Source organism: Bos taurus, chromosome 10 (genome assembly GCF_002263795.3).
Source record: "Bos taurus isolate L1 Dominette 01449 registration number 42190680 breed Hereford chromosome 10, ARS-UCD2.0, whole genome shotgun sequence".
Classification (NCBI taxonomy): Eukaryota; Metazoa; Chordata; class Mammalia; order Artiodactyla; family Bovidae; genus Bos; species Bos taurus.
Window position 1 is genome coordinate 67,173,514 of NC_037337.1, and position 15,641 is coordinate 67,189,154.

Sequence of the window (15,641 nt, forward strand, 5' to 3'; positions counted from 1 at the left end):
GATCCCTGGATTGGAAAGATCCCTTGGAGAAAGGCATGGAAACCCACTCTAGTATTCTTGCTGGGAGAATTATATGGCCAGAGGAGCCTGGTGAGCTATATAGTCCATGGGGTCACAAAGAGTTGGACATAACTGAATGACTAACACACTAACTAAATTAAGTTACTTAAATTTAGCCACATTTACTAAATATCCTTTTCTGGAAAATTGAAAAGTGACTTAGTTGAAACAAGATCCAGAAATTTCTGTTCCAACACATTTTTCAGTTCATCATGTTGAAGTTTTAAGAAATTTCAAAGTAGCCAGCATTGTGTGTGTGTGTGTGAAGTCATTTTAGTCGTGTCTGATTCTTTGTGACCCCATGGACTGTAGCCCGCTGGGCTCTTCTGTCTATAGGATTCTTGAAGAAAGGATACTGGAGTGGGTTGCCATGCCATCCTTCAGGGGATCTTCCCGACCCAGAGATTGAACCTGCAGCTCCTATCGCTTCTGCATTGGCAGGAGGGTTCGTTACCACTAGCAACACCTGGGAAGCCCACCCAGCATCCCTGAAACCTAATATAGCACTTTATATTTTTACTTTTTTTTTTTCTTACTTCAAAAACTTGTTGCCATGTAGAGTAAAAGAAATCTCATGCTCTTAGTGGCTAATATTCCATCGTATATATGTACCACATCTTCTTTATACATTTCTCCATGGATATCTAGGTTGCTTCCTTATCTTGGCTATTGTAAATAGTGCTGCAATGAACATCGAGGGGTGTGTATCCTTTCAGACCATGTTTTTCTCAGGAGGTTGCAGGATCATATGGTAGCTCTATTTTTAGTTTTTTTAGGGAGCTTCCATACTGTTCTCCAAATTTACATTTCCACTAACTGTGTAGGAGAGTACCCTTCTCTCCACACCCTCTTATTTACAAAACAGACTTACAGACTGAGAGAATGAACTTATAGTTACTTAGGGGGAAGGATGGAGGGGAGGTATAGTTAGGGAATTTGAGATTGACCTGTACATGGTGTTGCTGCTGCTGCTGCTAAGTCGCTTCAGTTGTGTCCGACTCTGTGTGACCCCATAGACGGCAGCCCACTAGGCTCCTCTGTCCCTGGGCTATATTTAAAATAGATAACCAACAAGAATCTACTGTATAGCACAGGGAACTGTGTTCAGTATCATGTAACAACCTACATGGGCTAAGAATTTGAAAAAAATAGACACGTGTATATGCATAACTGAATCACTTTGCTGAAGACCTGAAACCGACACAACATTGTTAATCAACTATGCTCCAATATAAAATAAATAATTAAAAAAAGAAACCTCAGGCTTTTAATCTCAGTGGACGCTGCCAGCAAGGATTGTTATTGTTAGATAATCATAATGGTATGTTCTGGAGGCTCTTCTCCCCTTACTGACACACCCAACTCACTCACACCCTGCCAGCAGAGCCAGAAAAGAGACTAAAGCAGCGTCTTATTTGCTTTTATAATCCGACTCTTCGATTGCGTTGGAGACATGCTGGGAGATATACTATTAAATTTCTAATGTCCATCCAGGACATGTAGATGTGTCCGTAAGAAGAACTAAGAAAACAGTGAATGGGTCAGGCCTAGCAGACCTACATCCAGTGAGCCCGAGCGGAGGCTCACGGTGAGAGGGCAGAGGACTGCGGTGCTGGGCTGGGCGGCCGGGTCTAGGGTGCTCAGGGGGCCTGGGTGAGGTGGGTCATTTCACCTCCACCAGCCTCGACTTCCTCACCACCTGCCCAGTCACACTTGTTTTGAGAATCAGATGTGATAATGTTCAGAAAGAGATTTTGCAAACTTTTTTAAAAAGTCCTCAACAGATGTTAGATAGTAATAACCAGAGATTGAGTAGGTTATTGTGTGTGTGTACTGATCATTATGTGTGGGGGACACTGCTGACTCTGGAAAAGTTTTTAGGCACTTTTTGATGAGGCTCCAAGTGAAAAATCTTTGGGGAGACCAGTTCAGCAGTTTTCTTACGTTTAAACAAAGTAGGAAGTAGAAATCTCCCCAAAGACAAGTAGTAGAAGTAAGCTGTGACAGGTCATAGATACTGGAAAGATTTATGCTTGATGCAATACCCCACTTTAAGAAGAAATGCGGAAATAAAAATTTAAAAATAAGAATAAAGGATAATAAAATAAAGAAGAAATGCAGAGCTCCTGAAGAAAGCTACTACGGCGTACAGCGTTTGGTCATATGACTGACCCTCCTGGGAGTGCAGGGATAAATACTGTGAACACATCTGAAATGGGCATTCCATTAAAGGTCTGTGTGTGGTTCAGGAATCCTTAGGTGAAGAAGGAGCCCTGTTCTCAGCCCATAATACAGGCTTTCTAATGTTTGAGGTCATGGGGTGTCTGCTGCATGCATGGAAGAGTCTTGAGGTATGAGTTTATAGGGGGAGATGTCTGTAAGGTATCCTTATTCCCAGGACTCAGGGAGCAACAGAAATACCTGAGGCTTGTTCCCTGTCGATCTCCTATTTCTAATGTTTCATCACATTTGCTCTCCTCTGTGACCACTCCATCTCCCCAGGCCATATCTGTACAGGACAGAATCATAGAAAATATTGGGCTGGCCAAAAAGTTCGTTCGAGTTTGTCCATAAGAGGGTACAGAAAAACCCAAACAAACTTTTTGGCCAACCCAGCAGAATAAGATGGTTTCCTGTGGGCTGTTGAGCACTGGTACCAATGGTAACCAGGGAACACACACCGTATGTGGACCCCTAAGGCTCAACAAGAGCCCCTCCCAGCACACATCCCCCCCAAAGACTCAGCTTGAAAATCTCTCTGATATTTCCCAACTCCCAGTGACCCTGTTGATTAATGTTTACTGGCCATCACTTGTATTTTAAGCATTTAGTTTTGTCCCCAAAAGTCTTGAAGACAGAGTTTCTCAGCACATGGTCAATAAGCCATTATGCCCGGCTCCAGATCAGTACTCTGACTGTGGCTGCATTCTTCAAAAGATAAATAGAAAAGATAATGTGATGGAGAATACACATGTGCCAAATTAAAGCATAAAAGGAAATAAACTAAGAGCAAATTCCTACTCTACTAACAGGACAGCCCAGTCCTATTTTTCAGGCATTCAGTGACTTCTGTTTAAGCAATGCTGCCTCATACATTGGAGAAGGCAATGGCACCCCATTCCAGTACTCTTGCCTGCAAAATCCCATGGACGGAGGAGCCTGGTAGTCTGCAGTCCATGGGTTCGCTAGGAGTCGGACACGACTGAGCGACTTCACTTTCACTTTCCACTTTCATGCATTGGAGAAAGAAATGGCAACCCACTCCAGTGTTCTTGCCTGGAGAATCCCAGGGACGGGGGAGCCTGGTGGGCTGCCATCTCTGGGGTTGCATAGAGTCGGACAGAAGTGAAGCGACTTAGCAGCAGCAGCAGCAGCCTCATACATAGGCCCGGCCCGTTGGAAAGGAAGGAAATGAATGAACAAGGGAAAGCGTTTTCAGCATTGCTGGCTACCCGGATTGCCAAGCCTGTGTTCCCGGCACCCAGTATATTGTTTTCTTCTGTGGTCAGCCACCAGGCAGTGCTGTTAGAGGTGGGCTTTGCCTGGGGCAGCTGTGTACCCAAGTGATCACACTGTGCTTGGTTCTGCAGGGACAGAAGTGTATGCTGATGCTCTGGCCTTTATGGGCTCAGACTCCAGAACACTGAGAGAGAGACATCATCTCTTGGAGCCACAGTTATATCCTTCCTGGGGTACCCCCTGATGGGAATGGAACAGCAGGTAGATGGCATCTGATTCTAGGATACTATAGGTTTGCCCTAAAACCTAGGCACCAGTGGCTGTCATGCAGAACAAAGTCCATGCTAGGACCATGCCAGAGTCAGGGAAACCCCCATTTCTGTCTAGGAAGACCCCAGTGGGTAGTGGTGATGCCTGAGCCCAACACAGTCACATATAAACTTTCCCAGATTCTCTACTGAAAGGACTCGTTCTGTGAGAGGTTGACGAGTGCCGACGGGAGGCTGAGCATGAGATGGGGAATCCAGAATAACCTCTCCTCTATCAGCTTCATAAACTTCTGTGATTGTTCCACTGAGAATCGCTTCTCAGCTTGATTTATTCCTACATCAGAGGCTGCCGCACATGCAACTCCTCCTCTTCCCAGCAAAGCTCCAAAAACAGTCCTCTGTCTGCACAGTTTTAATCAGAAACTTTAGATGCCTTCCTGCAGACTGCCTGTTCGTGAAGCGGGAAACACAGGAGTCTTTTTGAAAGGATTGTTTTAAGTGATCGTTTGAGCCCCAGAGAAATAACCTTTTTATTCTTTAACGCAAAAGGTTTTCTCCAGCCACCTAATTTGGAGTCTAAATTGTTCCACACGGGAGAATGGGAGACACGTCTCCAGGTATACCCAGTTGTGCACAGCTCTGAATAAGAGGGGATAGAGGAGATCTTCTCTATGGAAGCCCCAAGGCCACTAGACTCACAGAGAGGGGATTTTTCAAATCCTGTCATTTGAAACTCCAGACAAATGATTGGCATAGAAAAGAGAGTTTTCCAAAGTCAACCTATCATTGGCTCTGATTTTAATAGAAGATCAGGAGTCAAGAAAAGTTAGAAGTTAGAGATTTTAAAGTCAGACCTGGTTTTAATTTCTATGTGGTTATTCTAAGCAGTCAGAGGAGCTCCCTTCCCCTCAATAACCCGTCCCAGGCATAAAACTGCTCACCCGGTACAAAAGACAAATTGACTTTTTTTAAAGGTGCCACCTTAAGGGTCATTAATTTCGTAAATTAACTGACATTCCTAGAAAAGCTCCATGGCTTGTGCCAGTAAATATTTACCCAGCTAGTGACATTTCAAATGGCACCCCAAAATCCCTGGTCCACTTCCAAAGGGTGAGCAGTTTACTTTCAGGAAATGGATTACTCACTTGTGGAATCAGACCAACACCCAGGCTGCTTGGTTTCAACATACTTTAAAATCCAAAAGGGAACTTTCCTGCTTCAAACTTTCAAACCTTTTCCAGATGGTCCGAGAGGGGCTGGTCTAGCCGGGGTGCCTGAGCCCCACGATGCTGGCCACAGGCTGCTGGTGGGTTCTGGTGGGAGCTGATGAGAGGCATCCCTGAGTGCCTGGAGAGAGATGCCTCCCATGCCTGCCCCATATCCATTTGCTGAACACCCACAAGAAATGAGGCAAATATGTGGAAAGGCCAGAGTGTGCTCAGCTGAGATGCTGCCCCCCACCCCCACCCAGCCCTCCGCCAATTGCCTCTGCTGGTTTCACTTCTCAGCTGCAGCTGCCCACAGCTGTCTGGGAAATGGATCTGAGCTGGGGAAGCAGCCGCAGGGGGGTAGGGGCGGAATAGGGCATGTTTTTTGAACCTGGACCTTTCTGCCCTGGCAGCCAAAACAGGCAGTCAGTAGGCCCCTCCTGTGCACCTTTGCAGTGGGGATTAAACTGGGTGCTTCTGAGGGAGACCTGGGGAAACAGCAAGTGGCCTCAGAGAAGGGGAGCCAGGAGGCCGTGGGGTCTAGAAATCATATTATCTCAAGATTATTAGAAGGAACTGGGGGTTTTAAGGCTGAAAAAGAAAATGTAGGGGGTGGCTATCTTGTGAAAGGGGATGGCTATCTTTTGAAAGGGGAAGTTGATTTAATTTTTCCCGTATTTTTCCATAATAAAATAGACATGCCATTTTAAAAGTTTTTGTGTGTGCAGTTCGATTACATTAATTATATTTACAGTGTTGTACTACCATCACCACTCTTCATTTCCAGAACCTTTTCATCATCCCAACAGAAACTCTACACTTAAAAAAAAATTTTTTTATTGTAGTCGATTTACAGTGTTGTGTTAGTTTTAGGTGTTCAGCACAGTGAATCGGTTACACATATGCATATGTCCACTCTTTTCTTTAAAGATTCTTTTCCCATGAAGGCCATTACAGAGTACTGAGCAGAGTTCCCTGTGCTGTACAGCAGGTTCTTATTAGTTCTCTGTTTTATATATAGTAATGTGTGTATGTCAATCCCAATCTCCCAGTTTATCCCTCCTCCACTATCCCAGTGGTGACCATAAGTTTGTTTTTTACATTTGTGACTCTACTTCTGTTTTGTAAATAAGTTCATTTGTATGCTCTTTTATTCCACATATAAGCGATATCATATATTTGTCTTTCTATGTCTGATTTACTTCACTTAGTATAACAATCTCTAGGTCCATCTAACAATCTGTAATGCCAAAAAAAATGGCATTACTTTGTTCTTTTTTATAGCTAAGTGATATTCCATCATGTATATATACCACTTTAAACAATAGCACCTCCCCTCCCCTGAATCCCTGGGAACCACTATTCTGCTTTCTGTCTATGATTTTTGCCTTTTCTAGGTACCTCATGTAAGTGAATCATAGAATATTTGTCTTTTATGTGGGGCTTCTTTCATTCAGCATAATGTTTTCAAGGTTCATTCATGTTGTAGCACGTGTCAGAATTTTCTTCCTTCTAGAAGCTGAATGATATCCCATTATATGTATGACCCACGTTTTGTTTATCCATTCTCTATTCTCTGTCAATGGATTTGGGGGTTCCTTTTGGTTATGATGAAAAATGCTTCTATGAACGTGAATGTACGAGTATCTATAGGTTTATTCTTTGTAGTTTCAGAAGAACTGACCTTTGTTGAAGGAAAAGAAGTTGCAGAGAGGTGGACTAGGGTTTCAGTAATTCTAACTCTCTTTGATGGCAAAAGTGGGGTCCCCGTGCTAGGGAGTTGCTCAGACCAGGTGACCATCAGGGAGGAACAAAGGTGGAAGCCCCACAATTAGTAAAGGAAGGACTAGAGAATCTCTGACAGCCCTTCCATCTTCAGAATTCTGTGATTCTCAGGCAGATGGAGTGTGCCTTCTAAGGGAAGCATGTGGAGAAAAAGAAAGTGGTGTCCGACCACCTCTGCCCTGGAGAAAGAGGGGAAGTGGAATGGTAAATTATCTGTCAATCAGGGGAGGTGACGTGCTGAACTGTCTCTGGCTGAACTTGAGATCAGAGGATGCTGATGCTGCGAAGCTTCAACCAAGGCTCTGTTTAGTCTTAGGGAGAGCTCCCCGGAGTGACTAAGAAAGCTAGCTCCCTTGCGTCCAGGGGTGGGTGTGGGAGTGGGGGCCAGGGTTCTCAGCACAATTCCCCTGATGTCTTCCCAGAAAGGAGGGCTGCCCCTGAGAGACCGGAGCCCCATCTCCCTGTAGGCTCTGCTTGTCCAGGTCAGAGGTGAGGGCAGGTGGGGAAAGCTGAACCGGGGAGTGTCCAGCAGTCAATGTCAGCTGAGATGGGGATGCCCTGGGATCCAACACAATTAGCTCCATTCCGTTACAGTGGGGGGTTTTCTTATCATTAATTGGGGAGGCCTAGCCAGAGAATTCCAGTATTCCAGGGTGAGTTTAATTGTGGGTGATTTCATTCTGCCCTTTTTATGTCGAAGCCAGGGGCTTGCGTCATATAACAGTGAATTCAGGGAGATTTTTATTTGCATGTGAATCATCGCTTTTCCAGCTGAATGTCACTTACTTGGAATTTTCATCTGATTTTGTTTTTGTTTTTGTCTCTTGGTGTTTTTCCATCAGGCTCTTTGGCTAACCAGAAAAAAAAAAAATAGAGGAAGGGCTCAATCTGACTGGAGCAGGGTTTGAGTTGGCAACTCCAAAAGGAGAGTATTATGAATGTGAAAAAGAGAAAACGGATGCTTTATTTTGCTTTAAGGGAGGGACCGAGGCCAAGTCAAATTGAGAGCTCTAATTTGGGAATGGTGTTATTACAGGTCATTGGGAGTTGGTTGCGCTCTAAATTGGGAGGCCGGTCACATGAGGCAGCAGCAGAGGTGGATCACATGGGGGACACTGGGGTTCGTGTACAATGAAGTTTTATTTTATTTACTACACGGTTGAAATGCACTTCTGTCGTGTTGAGAGACCAAGTTACCTTATTGGCTGGTGAGAGCTCCCTGTCTTAGCCCATCAGTTGTTTTATACATGAGCTGGTTCTGCCCATATGTGTACTTTCTGAGGCTTTATTTAGGCACTGGAATCTGTTCAGTGAGTAGTGGAGCAAGCCATGTGCTGAAGGTTATATATCTGTTATTCACCTTCACATGCAGATCTTATTCTAAGGATCTTGCTTCCTTTTCTTCCAAAGACTACCCATTTTAGATCTCAAGGTCAAGACATTCTGATAACTTTAAAATACATATATATATATGTGTGTACATGTACATATCTGTGTATTTATTTATAGATTATCTTTCATTGTCTCAGTTCTGTTACTGTTAGCTTGAGAAATGAAAACAAAAAAGTTGTGTCTTGCCTCTCCATGGTCTGTTAGGAACAACGTATTCTTCCTAACCCCAAACTGCAGACTCTTGACATTCTTGGCATCTTGGGATTGTTCTTGATGACCAAGAACAATCGTGTGTGGTAAGCTGCTGATTTTTCTTGGAGAATCGAGTCAGCTTTCTTGATATATAAAGGCCTGAGTAGTTAGCTGTGTTTGAAATAAAAACAAACAAAAAAAAGCAGCCCAAGAAGAATATCAGGAATTCAGTATCCTGTGCAAACAGGCTGTGCTCATGGTCCTAAATGAGGTGTGTTACTAAGGCTCTGACACAGAGTCGGCTGGTGCTTCGGAGGCATGCAGACTGGCGATGCTTGTGATCGGGGTTAGGAATAGAAGGTGTGTGGAAACTTTCTATAAAAGGCAGCCGGGTTCCCTGGACTGGTGTGGACAGGCGGTCAGGAAGCTTTGGCAATGTTCATGGTCATACCAGAGTGTGGCTGCCTGACCTTGATGAGTTTCTCTGTGCCTCGGTTTCCCTGAAGCACCATACTGATTTGGGGATGGGAGGATAAGGACTTCTGGAGATGTAGAAGATGTGCGATGTAGTCGGGTAGAGGGAGGAAGTGTGGTGTCATGTGGTGTCATGGGAGCTCAAATCAGGACCGTGTGCTCCCAGACATGGCTGGGCAGCTAGTCTCTTCAGGCATGTCCACTGTGGGTAATGCCTCTGACATCACAATACCCAGCTGGACACTCAATAATGCTGATCTGTGCCCAGTGGACACCAGAGGAGGGAAGAAAAGGAGGAGGATCAAGTGTAGAGGGAGGAGATGGAGCAATCCCTTATGTGATCATTCCAGCAACTCACAGCTTTTTCACCTAACATCTGCTTCAACTGTAATGTGTTCAGCTCCATATAACCTATACAGCGTCTGTGCCCTCCCCCCAAACTCAACAAAATATTATGGTCCTCTAATCAAGTGAATTTCGCTCCTGTTGCTGTATCTGTCCCGTGATTCATCGTCAGACCTGTGAGTTGATACTTCTTCACCAAACGGCTCTCCAGAGCAACTGTTTAGAGGTAATGCCCTGGTTTTGCAGTCCAGGCTCCTCTGGCTCTCCTGCAGAACCCTCTTCACCCTCCTCCTTGAGCCACCCATAACTCTGGGAAGCTAGCTGTGGGAGTGGTTTGTGGGCATGTGACTCTATGGGAACGATGCTTTATGACAGGAATTTTCACCTTCTTTGTCTTCACAAGCCATCCCAGGCCTGCTCAGTCTTTGTTTCTTGTTTTGAAAACACTCTTAAAACCCATGTGGGCCAAATCCTGACCCATCTGTGTAGCCTTAGAAGGTGCTCTCACTCCTTTTACCTGGCTAGGTGACTGAATGGAAAACTTAAGAAATCAGCCCTGTCCCGGAAATATTATGGCGTTTTGCTGGCGTATTTGTTAGTTAATTGTTTAATCCAGCAATTTCCTCTTAAAAATAGGTTCCTGCTGCCCTTCGAATCAATCTCTCTCAGCCTGTCTCCTGGTAAGAAATTGGTTTTCCCACCCAGTTTCACACCATCCTTATGCTGTGATCATCCCAAGCGCTGGAAATTGGAGGTGCCTTCATCATGAAGGCCATGATTTTCCCTTAGCTTTTTTGACCAGTGGGTCTCAATACATAAGCCTGGATCTGAATCACCTGAAGAGGTTTTCAATGACACAGTTTCTGATTCCAGTAGATTTAGGGAGGGGCCCTGAATTTGCATTTCTAACAAGTTCCGAGGTGTGCAGCTCCCTACATTTGGAGAACCTCCCTTTCTTCCCTTCCCTGTCCTGTAAGGGAGGGTCCCAGGGAGCCACATCCTCATTCCTCAGATAATAGGGACTGTTGCTAACAATTCTCGAGCATTCACGATGGGCCAGGCGGTGGTCTCCGTGCTTTACACAGATTAAATAATTCACACAGCGCTACAGTCCAATGGCGCATCCCATCTTCCGGATGAGGCCCTGACATGTACCCATGTGCCCAAGATCACACAGCTAACTAAAGGGAAGGTTGAGATCCAGACCCAGACAATACAGCTGGAATCTGCTCGCAGTCACTCAGCTTTATCTTCTTTCTTTTCCTTTCCCTCAAGTTACTTAGAGTTCTTGGAAGTGAATACCTCAGAAAGGAGCCCCAGGACAACTGAGCCTATCTTAGGTACTTATAACCTGTGTCCAGGGATCCAAGTCTCCAGGCTGCTCAGCTTCTCTACTTGTGTGTGTGTGTGTGTGTGTGTGTGTGTGTGTGTGTGTGTAGGGGTGGATGGGTAGGAAGAGCTCTCAGAGTGGATAGACCCTTGGGAGGGCGCTGATATGAAAATGGCGTCCACTTATGAAGAAAGGCCAGCCCTCCCCTTCTGCTGGGACTCAGTGTCCCATCACCATTCTGCTCTGGTCCAGAGAGCTCTGCTGTTGACCCTTAGCACGCTAACCAGAGACCAGCGAAGCCGAGAAGGAACAGATCTGCGTCATTAGCTGTGATAGAAAAGCATGGGTGTCTTTGTCCAGTTTGGTCTAGCAAGCATGTGTGATCAGCAATGACCTCGGCAAACAAATAGACATGTAAGCAGGAGATGCTGGCCCTGGCCTCAAGGAGCCAACAGGCTAATGGAAGAGAAAGAGTATTGTTTGTCATTGAGCCAGGCAATGTGGTAGAGAGAAGCAGTGAGGGCCAGAGTAAATCAATAGGATTCAAGGAAGGAGGTTGCTTTCTAAACCATGTCATGGATGATGGCAGGGAGGAGGGAATGAGTTTGGACCTAAACAGGGCATATCTACAGCAAAGAATACTTAATAAATAATAATCTCTTAGGATTTAAACAGCCAACGGTTAAGTCTCCATTGCTATAATCATAATTGATTAAGCTCTTCTTCATGTTTTTCCGGTAAATCATGTTTTTGATGCTGGCTGGAGGTCTCCTGGAGGCTCTGGGGTTATTTTATTATTTTTTTTTCAAACTTTAAACTTTTTATTTTGTATTGGGGTATAGCCGCACTCCAGCACTCTTGCCTGGAAAATCCCATGGACGGAGGAGCCTGGTAGGCCACAGTCCATGGGGTCACTAAGAGTCAGACAAGACTCAGCGACTTCACTTTCACTTTTCACTTTCATGCATTGGAGAAGGAAATGGCAACCCACTCCAGTGTTCTTGCCTGGAGAATCCCAGGGACGGGGGAGCCTGGTGGGGTGCCGTCTATGGGGTCGCACAGATTCGGACACGACTGAAGCGACTTAGCAGCAGCAGCAGAGCCAGTTAACAATGTTGTAATAGTTTCAGGTGAGCGTCTAAGGGACTCAGCCACACATATGAATGTATCTGTTCTCTGGGGTTATTATTAGAAAATGGATTCTGCTCCTTACAGAGTTGCCTATTCTATCAATGGAGATATTTTAAAAGTATTTCTCTACCCTTCTAGTCTAACTCTTTTCCAAATTCTTTGTATTACAGATATTTCTATGGGGTAAGAAAGTTTTCTCTGACCCTGTACCCCATTGAAAAAGTGGGATCATAGAACCAGGACACATACATGGACAGGGACAAAAGATAAATATCCAGTGGATTAATAAATACATGCACCTCCAAAGGTGGTGGTGTAAAGCCAGATTAAAAGCAAACAGGCGGCTTCTGTCACTCCCTGCTCTGAACTAGTGTGGCCTAAGTCCACTCACTGTTTTCATGTCTTTCTTTAGTTTAGAATTCTAGACGGTACGTTTTGAGACTCAGGAAGCAGGATCAAGAAGCCCGTGTCCACAGACATTGTAACTATGGGCTCTGAGCTCTTGACTCCTCTAGCAACATCCCCACAAAGTCTCCTAAAGCAGAGTGTCCTCATCTGGTCAGTCCTCCTGATTCCGGTCCAGCCACTGGCCTTCGATTCTGTTTAATTTCACAGTGAGATGCCCAGAAGGAGGGAAATGGCCTCAGCCGTTCTCATTTCTGATTAGAGAATTTCATCCTTTACCACTGTTCTTCCTATCTTTTTTCCTTCAGACCCCACTGACCGAGAGGACTACAGAAATTAAAAAGTAACTCTCCTCAAAAAATCTAAAACGTCTCATTCTGTCTGATTGCCTCAACAGACCTACTAACCTGAAAGTGAATTCAGTGCACAAGTAAGAGGTGAAAATAACCTGCCTTTTCTGCTTGCCTTTGCATAAATTCCTGGAGGTGGCTAATAGCTCCAGAGATCCCAAAAAGGCGGTGTGCCTCTAACTCCCTCTGCAGGGCTGTGGGTAATGAGGACTCCAGGGTGGGATTGGCTCTGTCCTAGGGTTGGTCACCCAACTCTGTCCTTAGGCAGTTAACCAGGCCCCCTTTTCAAGTACATTAACAGTTAATTTGTGACCATGGATTTAGATATCTTACCTTCACATATTTGTCCATTCTATCCTCTGTTGAATAACTTGTACATATATTTAAGATTTCCTACCTAAGTGAGTGATGCATACATTTTACTGTCAACTTTTCCATCATGGGTATGTTTGGCATATGTGTGTGCTGTTCCCTGGTGATAACATTTACACACATCCCAGGGCACTCACATTCACTCTCACACTTTGGATTCTCATCTCTTAAAATGGGAAATTTTGTCAAGCAACTTCCTCATTATTTTAGAAAGTGTGGGACCTAGTGAGTCGATAGTCCAGGCTCACTTCAAGACATTGTAAGGCTCCATGTGCTCAGAGATGTTCACTCTGGCCCTTGCCAGATTCGTGTTGTTGTTCACCTGCTCAGTTATATCTGACTCTTTGCGACCCCCTGGCCTGCAGCATGCCAGGCTTCCCTGTCCTTCACTGTCTCCGGAGTTTTGTTCAAACTCGTGTCCACTGAGTCGATGATACCGTCCAACCATTTTATCCTCTGTTACCCGCTTCTCCTCCTGCCCTCAATCTTGCCCAGTGTTTGGAGTCAGCTGTTTGCATCATGTGGCCAAAGTATTGGAGATTCAGCTTCAGCATCAGTCCTTCCAATGGATATTCAGGGTTAATTTCCTTTAGGATTGAATGGTTTGAATATTGTGTGAGATGGCTGTTGTTCAGTTGGGTCTGCTGGATCAAGCACAGATTACTGCTTTGTGATTTGGCCTGTTTACATTCCTCCTGACACTCCCTTGGTGATTTTATCTGGACATTGCCAAGGATTTGGGTCCTGGAGTTCTTCGGTAACAAAGCTCGTTGCAAGTGGCTCCCTGGACCACAGTGTGCTTCTCTTCAGGCTCTTGTTTCCATTGCTTCTTTATAGAGCAAGGCCTCCCTCTAAGTGCAGGAGTGCGGAGCCTGTTTTGTTCCTCTGTAAGGTCAGCGTGAGGATTGCTAATTTATTATTCTGAAATATGATTGGAGAGTCATTTTGTGGTATGTGGGGTTTGTCAGTGGTGGTCTGGGAGGGCGAGAGTGGCACTGAAGATTAGTGAGTGGGAAAACCTCTTGCTTTTGGAACATTTATAGCCTGTCCTCGGAGGGGTTTTGAGTAAAAAAAAAAAAAAAAAACACTAGCCGAATGTGGTTTGCAAGGATTTGCCTTGCATTTGTCAAGAGTAAGGTAACATTTCCTTCATCTCTAATTTATTAATATATGACTCTTTGGAGACCCATTCCTATGAGGTTTTATTTTAACATGATCACTTATGGCCAAAAAAACTGGGACGTGTAACAGTCTTAACACGACCCTGTTGGCACTGGTTTTGTCTCTTTCTTCAACAGATGTTTGCCAAAGAGTTGCATTAAATGCGTTTAATTCTGCTGTCTCAGCCTAACAAATCTTTATCATGAAGATTACTTTAATTGGTGTCAGTTACAAGCAGAAAAAGCACCCATTACGCTTTTGTTTTCTAGCACTTGGGGAAATTTTCCATCCTAAGTAGAATATTGAAATGGGGGATGGAGTAAAGGTTTTGAAAACTGAGCTAATCATTTTATTTTCTGTTTTTACATATTCCTAATTTATTTGACGTTAAAGCTGATATTAATCAGAATTCCTCAAAAATCAAACAAGAAAGAGGTGACAGAACAGTTTTGGGGTGACAGTTGGTACCTTCTGTTCCTTTTTTTAAAGGAAATTTCTAAATTTCTAGGAAGTACCTCAGATTTTGAGTAAGAAACCCCAAAGTCTAATGAAACCACTCTCAAACAAAAGGCCTGGAGACAATTTTATATAGCCATTTTAAAATGTGATTAATAAGGAGATGGTAATGCAAGGGAACATGGAGAAAGTCACTACTTTTGTGAGGTTTTGTTCTAGTAGAGAAAGATGGAAGCAGGGTGGTACACAGCAAGTCATGTGATAAATGTTGTGGAGAACAACATAGTAAAGCAGGGCAGGGGGATAAGGAAGTGTGGGGTGAGGGGGTCATGTGGGCAGTTTTACAGTGTGGGCAGAGAAAGTCTCACTAAGAAGGTAGCATTTGAGCAAAGACAGAGCTGAGGGAGGGTGAATGTGGATCTGAGGGAAGAACATTCCAGGCTGAAAGACAGCCAGTGCAAAGGTTGGGGATTAGGGCGAGGTCTGCCATGTGCAGAACAGCAAGGGAGCCAGGATGGACTGACATGAATGTGGGACTGTAGAAGGAAGTGAAGCTAGATCACAGAGGGGCTAGTAGGCCTCTCTGTGGCTTTCAGGGCTTCCCAGGTGGCACGGTGGTAAAGAGTCCGCCTGTCGATGCAGAAGACGCAGGAGATGCAGTTTTGATCCCTGGGTCAGGAAGACCCCCTGGAGAAGGACATGGCAACCCACTCCAGTATTTTTGCTTGGAAAATCCCACAGACAGAGGAGCCTGGAGACCTACAGTCCATGAGGTCACAAAGAGTCAGGCATGACTTAGCAACTGAACACCGCCCACACATATGGCTTTTACTCTCTGCCTTCTACTATTGGAATGTTTGATCAGAGAAGTGACATGACTTATCTTCTTGTATAAAAAGATCATCCTGCTTGTTATGTTGATAACAGACTGTTTGCGGGGTGTGGAGGTGGAATGCAGAAGCATGGTAAAGAATAGATTCTGGATATATATATTGAAGACCCAGCACATAGGATTTGCTAACAGATAAAGTATAAGTTGTGAAAAAGAGCAGTCAAGGATGCTGCAGGGTTTCCACCTAAGCTCCTGTGAAGATGGAAAAGCCATGTGCTGAGATGGATAAGAAGACGAAAGGTGCAGATCTAGTGAGAGTAAAAGCAAGAGTTCAGTTTTAGACGTTTTAACCTGGGCTGGAGATACAGCTGTGGGAGATACCTGCACTCTTCAGGCCAGAGTCAGAACTGAGGCAAGTGG

General features: G+C 44.6%; 1 protein-coding gene across 8 annotated transcripts in view; it reads left to right on the forward strand.

Annotated features, from left to right (window-relative positions):
* Positions 1-15,641, forward strand: part of SAMD4A (sterile alpha motif domain containing 4A) — a 226,932-nt gene that overhangs the window by 110,450 nt on the left and 100,841 nt on the right. Inside the window, exon 1 of one of the 8 annotated variants that reach the window (XM_024997785.2) lies at positions 1-9,410. This exon is cut by the window's left edge and continues 26,959 nt beyond it. The exons of 6 other annotated variants lie outside the window; for them this stretch is intronic. The gene's annotated coding sequence lies outside the window, so the exon portion shown is untranslated. The remainder of the gene's footprint in view (positions 9,411-15,641) is intronic. One more of the 8 variants, XM_024997786.2, reaches the window with a different exon arrangement.